Below are 6,662 nucleotides of genomic sequence, written 5' to 3' on the forward strand. Positions count from 1 at the left end.
TTTTCCCTTTTCTTCGGCTGAGAACCTCCGTATTGGCGCCATAGGTGACGCGGCGCAGCAGCGAAGCAAGGAGGAGGAAGAAGAAGAAGCAGGAGGAGCGAAGGAAAAGATGGGTGATGGGGGCTCCGCCCCCCTTCCCATTTATAGCCAGGAGGAGGCCAACCGCCGGCCTCCATGATCTAAGGTAATAATGACCTTTTTTCTGCATGCAACAGGGACTCGTCAAGTCGGGCAGTTGCCGAGGCAGCATGGGGAAGCAGAGACGCCCATGTCCCAACAATCGCCACGCGTCAACCGAGGCCGCAGGCTGTTGGGGCCCACGGCACTCCGCACTGGCCCCTTCGCTTCCCCTCAAAGCCAAGTCCGAGCGTGCCTTGGGCCTGGGGGCTACTGTCGGCGTCCTGGGAATGGGGGTCCCTAGACTTGCCTGCCTGCGGACCGCGGCGTGGCTCCACCAGCGGCCCTGTACGGCCCATCTGCATCGGCGAACACTCAAGACCCTCACGAGGGGCCAAGCCTCACGAGGCGGACGACGCAAGACCTCCTCGGGGGCGGCCTCACCAGGTTGGCTCACGAGGGGCAGAGAGATCAAGGTGAGGGGCACCTCGCGAGGTCCCTGTGACGTAAGCCATGACGACCAAGGCCAGGCGGGTGCCAGCGCGCACAGTGTCCTCGTTTCCTCTTTGGTGCTAAGAAGGCAAGCGCATGCGAGGAGTCCCGAGGCATCAGGCAAAGGTTTCCATATCGGTGCAACAAGACCAAGACCAGCAGGACGGAGGTCACCGTGGAGCCCAGGACGGCGTCACCGCCAGAGCCTTTGGCAGGCGAAGACCACCTTTTCTCAGGATAACTTGTACTAGTTGTCTCCCTTCAAATTTGGCCGTTGTGGGATCCCTTCCCGCCTACATTTGGGAAGAGGACCAGGGCCTCTACAAATAAGACTAGCCACCACCGTAGGGAGGCATCGGATCTGGAACTGGACCCATTCCATCCTCGACCACACAAGCTTACCGAGCTCAAGGATACCTCTCCTCAGGAGGCTGTTCTTCCCTTGTACTTGTTCATCCTCATCCCAAGAGGCAATCCACCACACCACACTGGAGTAGGGTATTACACCACAACGGTGGCCCGAACCAGTATAAACCCTGTGTCCCTTGTTCTGCGAGTTCGACGCGCCGAGCTTTGAGATCGTGGTGAGAGCGTGAGCTAGGGGGGGGGATCTTCGTGCGCACCCCAGAGTTTGAACCTCAAGGGTTTTGCCGGAACCCGAAATCCGACATATCCTGTGGAGTCTCGTTTTGCGGTACGCCACACCCTTTCTGATGAACAGGATCCCCATTTCGACCGTAGCACTCCAACACAAGTCCGTTTCCTTCGTTTTGCGGTACGCCACACCCCTCCCGATCAACAGGACCCCGTTTCCATCGTAGGAGGTACAAGAGAAGTCTGTTTCCTCCATTTTACGGTACGCCAGACCCCTCCCGATGAATAGGATCCCGTTTCGACCGTGGCCGGTCGAACACAAGGCCGTTTCCTCCGTTCTGCGGTACGTCAGGCCTCGTTTCCATCGGCTGTTTCATCCAAGCTGGTTGGCTCCCGATGAACAGCACGCATTCCGTTGCCTCCCAATGAACACGATGCATGATGTCTACTACACAACCTTCTTCTTGTAGACGTTGTTGGGCCTCCAAGTGGAGAGGTTTGTAGGACAGCAGCAAATTTCCCTCAAGTGGATGACCTAAGGTTTATCAATCCGTAGGAGGCGTAGGATGAAGATGGTCTCTCTCAAGCAACCCTGCAACCAAATAACAAAGAGTCTCTTGTGTCCCCAACACACCCAATACAACGGTAAATTGTATAGGTGCACTAGTTCGGCGAAGAGATGGTGAAACAAGTGGTATATGGATAGTAGATAAAGGTATTTGTAATCTGAAATTATAAAAACAGCAAGGTAACTAATGATAAAAGTGAGCGTAAACGGTATTGCAATGATAGGAAATAAGGCCTAGGGTTCATACTTTCGCTAGTGTAAGTTCCCTCAACAATAATAGCATAATTGGATCACATAACTATCCCTCAACATGCAACAAAGAGTCACTCCAAAGTCACTAATAGCGGAGAACGAACGAAGAGATTATGGTAGGGTACGAAACCACCTCAAAGTTATTCTTTCCAATCAATCTGTTGGGCTATTCCTATAGATGTCACAAACAGCCCTAGAGTTCGTACTAGAATAACACCTTAAGACACAAATCAACCAAAACCCTAATGTCACCTAGATACTCCAATGTCACCTCAAGTATCCGTGGGTATGATTATACGATATGCATCACACAAACTCAGATTCATCTATTCAACCAACACAAAGGACCTCAAAGAGTGCCCCAAAGTTCTACCGGAGAATCATGGCGAAAACGTGTGCCAACCCCTATGCATAGGTTCATGGGCGGAACCCGCAAGTTGATCACCAAAACATACATCAAGTGAATCACGTGATATCCCATTGTCACCACAGATACGCACGACAAGACATACATCAAGTGTTCTCAAATCTTTAAAGACTCAATCCGATAAGATAACTCCAAAGGGGAACTCAATTCATTACAAGAGAGTAGAGGGGGAGGAGAAACATAAGGTCCAACTATAATAGCAAAGCTCACGATACATCAAGATCATATCACCTCAAGAACACGAGAGGGAGAGAGAGATCAAACACATAGCTACTGGTACATACCCTCATCCCCGAGGGAGAACTACTCCCTCCTTGTCATGGAAGGCACTGGGATGATGAAGATGGCCACCGGAGAAGGATTGCCCCCTCCGGCAGGGTGCCAGAACGGGTCTAGATTGGTTTCAGTGGCTACGGAGGCTTCTGGCGGCGGAACTCCCGATCTATTGTGCGTTCTGGAAGTTTTAGGGTACGACGATATATATGGGTGCAGGAAGTACGTCGGAGGAGCCACGGGGGCCCCATGAGGCAGGGGGGCGCACCCTAGGGGGGTGGGCGCGCCCCCCACCCTCGTGGGCAGCCCGTGTCTCCCCTGACGTGCACTCCAAGTTCCCTGGGTTGCTTTCCTTCCAAAAATAACTTCTCCAGTTGATTTCGTTCCGTTTTGACTTCGTTTGATATTCCTTTTCTTCGAAACACTGAAATAGGCATAAAACAACAAATCTGGGCTGGGCCTCCGGTTAATAGGTTAGTCCCAAAAATAATATAAAAGTGGAAAATAAAGCCCAATATTGCTCAAAACAGTAGATAAATAGCATGGAGCAATCAAAAATTATAGATACATTGGAGACGTATCAAGTATCCCCAAGCTTAATTCCTGCTCGTCCTCGAGTAGGTAAATGATAAAAAGATAATTTTTGATGTGGAATGCTAGTTGGCATAATTTCAATGTAATTCTTCTTACTTGTGATATGAATATTCAGATCCATAAGATTCAAGACAAAAGTTCATATTGACATAGAAATAATAATACTTCAAGCATACTAACTAAGCAATCATGTCTTCTCAAAATAACATGGCCAAAGAAAGTTATCCCTACAAAATCATATAGTCTGGCTATGCTCCATCTTCACCACACAAAATATTTAAATCATGCACAACCCCGATGACAAGCCAAGCAATTGTTTCATACTTTTGATGTTCTTAAAGTTTTTCAATCTTCACGCAATACATGAGCGTGAGCCATCGATATAGCACTACAGGTGGAATAGAGTGGTGGTTGTGGAGAAGACAAAAAGGGAGAAGATAGTCTCACATCGACTAGGCGTATCAACGGGCTATGGAGATGCCCATCAATAGATATCAATGTGAGTGAGTAGGGATTGCCATGCAATGGATGCACTAGAGCTATAAGTGTATGAAAGCTCAAAAAATAAACTAAGTGGGTGTGCATCCAAGTTGCTTGCTCATGAAGACCTAGGGCATTTTGAGGAAGCCCATCATTGGAATATACAAGCCAAGTTCTATAATGAAAGATTCTCACTAGTATATGAAAGTGACAACATAGGAGACTCTCTATCATGAAGATCATGGTGCTACTTTAAAGCACAAGTGTGGTAAAAGGATAGCAGCATTGTCCCCCTTTTTTGGCCTTTCTTTTTTTATTTGGCCTTTATTTTTATTTGGCCTTTTTTATGGCCTTTCTCCTTTTTTGGGACAATGCTCTATTGAATAATGATCATCACACTTCTATTTATTTACAACTCAATGATACAACTCGATACTAGAACAAAGTATGACTCTATGTGAATGCCTCCGGCGGTGTACCGGGATATGCAATGAATCAAGAGTGACAAGTATGAAAGAATCATGAACAGTGGCTTTGCCACAAATACTATGTCAACTACAGGATCATGCTAAGCAATATGACAATGATGAATGTGTCATGATGAACGGAATGGTGGAAAGTTGCATGGCAATATATCTTGGAGTGACTATGGAAATGCCATAATATGTAGGTATGGTGGCTGTTTTGAGGAAGGTATATGGTGGGTGTATGGTACCGACGAAAGTTGCGTGGTACTAGAGAGGCTAGCAATGGTGGAAGGGTGAGAGTGTGTATAATCCATGGACTCAACATTAGTCATAAAGAACTCACATACTTATTGCAAAAATCTATTAGTTATCTAAACAAAGTACTACGTGCATGCTCCTAGGGGGATAGATTGGTAGGAAAAGACCATCGCTCGTCCCCGACCGCCACTCATAAGGAAGACAATCAATAAATAAATCATGCTCCGACTTCATCACATAACGGTTCACCATACGTGCATGCTACGGGAATCACAAACTTCAACACAAGTATCTCTCAAATTCACAACTACTCAACTAGCATGACTCTAATATCACCATCTCCATATCTCAAAACAATTATCAAGTATCAAACTTCTCATAGTATTCAACACACTCATAAGAGAATTTTATTATTCTTGAATACCTAGCATATTAGGATTTTAAGCAAATTACCATGCTATTTAAGACTCTCAAAATAATATAAGTGAAGCATGAGAGTTCATCTATTTCTTCAAAATAAAACTACCACCATGCTCTAAAAGATATAAGTGAAGCACTAGAGCAAATGACAAACTACTCCGAAAGATATAAGTGAAGATCAATGAGTAGTCGAATAATTGTGCAACTATGTGAAGACTCTCCCATTCAATAATTTCAGATCTTGGTATTCTATTCAAACAGCAAGAAAAGCAAAATAAATTGACGCTCCAAGCAAAACACATATCATGTGGCGAATAAAAATATAGCTCCAAGTAAAGTTACCGATGAACGAAGACGAAAGAGGGGATGCCTTCCGGGACATCCCCCAAGCTTAGGCTCTTGGCTATCCTTGAATATTACCTTGGGGTGCCTTGGGCATCCCCAAGCTTAGGCTCTTACCACTCCTTGTTCCATAGTCCATCGAATCCTTACCCAAAACTTGAAAACTTCACAACACAAAACTTAACAGAAAACTCGTAAGCTCCGTTAGTATAAGAAATTAAATCACCACTTCAATGTACTGTAATTAACTAATTCTTTATTTATATTGGTGTTAAACCTACTGTATTCCAACTTCTATATGGTTCATAAACTATTTTACTAGCCATAGATTCATCAAAATAAGTAAACAACACATAGAAAACAGAATCTGTCAAAAACAAAATAGTCTGTAATAATCTGGATCAAACATATAATTATGGAACTCATAAAATTCTCAAATAAATTTCTGGACCTGAGGAATTTATCTATTAATCATATGCAAAAATAATTAACTAAATAGAACTCTCCAAATAAAAATGGCAGCAATTCTCGTGAGCGCTAAAGTTTCTGTTTTTTACACCATGATCAACAAGACTCTCCCCAAGTCTTCCCAAATGTTCTACTTGGCACAAACACTAATTAAAAACCACATCTAAACAGAGGCTAGATGAATTATTTATTACTAAACAGGAGCAAAAAGCAAGGAACAAAAGTAAAGTTGGGTTGCCTCCCAACAAGCGCTATCGTTTAACGCCCCTAGCTAGGCACGATGATTTCAATGATGCTCATATAAAAGATAAGAATCGTAACATAAAGAGAGCATCATGAAGAATATGACTAGCACATTTAAGTCTAACCCACTTCCTATGCATAGGGATTTTGTGAGCAAACAACTTATGGAAACAAGAATCAACTTGCATAGGAAGGTAAAACAAACATAACTTCAAAATTTTAAGCACATAGAGAGGAAACTTGATATTATTGCAATTCCTACAAGCATAAGTTCCTCCCTCATAATAATTTTCAGTAGCATCATGAATGAATTCAACAATATAACCAGCACCTAAAGCATTCTTTTCATGATCTACAAGCATAGAAATTTTATTACTCTCCACATAAGCAAATTTCTTCTCAGTCGAAATAGTGGGAGTATCATAAGAGACTTGAATACTATAAATTGTTTCCACATTAAAAGAGTAATGTTCAGAGAAAGGGTACTCATAATCATGACAAGTTTTATAAATATAATCATCACTACTCTTTATAGCATAAGTTTCATCACAATAATCATCATAAGTAGCAACTTTGTTCTTATCATAACAACTTTGCATATCAAAATTTGGAAGACTAAAAATATCATCATTAATAAACATAGCATCCCCAAGCTTGGGACAAACAT

The sequence above is a fragment of the Triticum urartu genome, chromosome 4 (genome assembly GCF_003073215.2).
Source record: "Triticum urartu cultivar G1812 chromosome 4, Tu2.1, whole genome shotgun sequence".
NCBI classification, from domain to species: domain Eukaryota; kingdom Viridiplantae; phylum Streptophyta; class Magnoliopsida; order Poales; family Poaceae; genus Triticum; species Triticum urartu.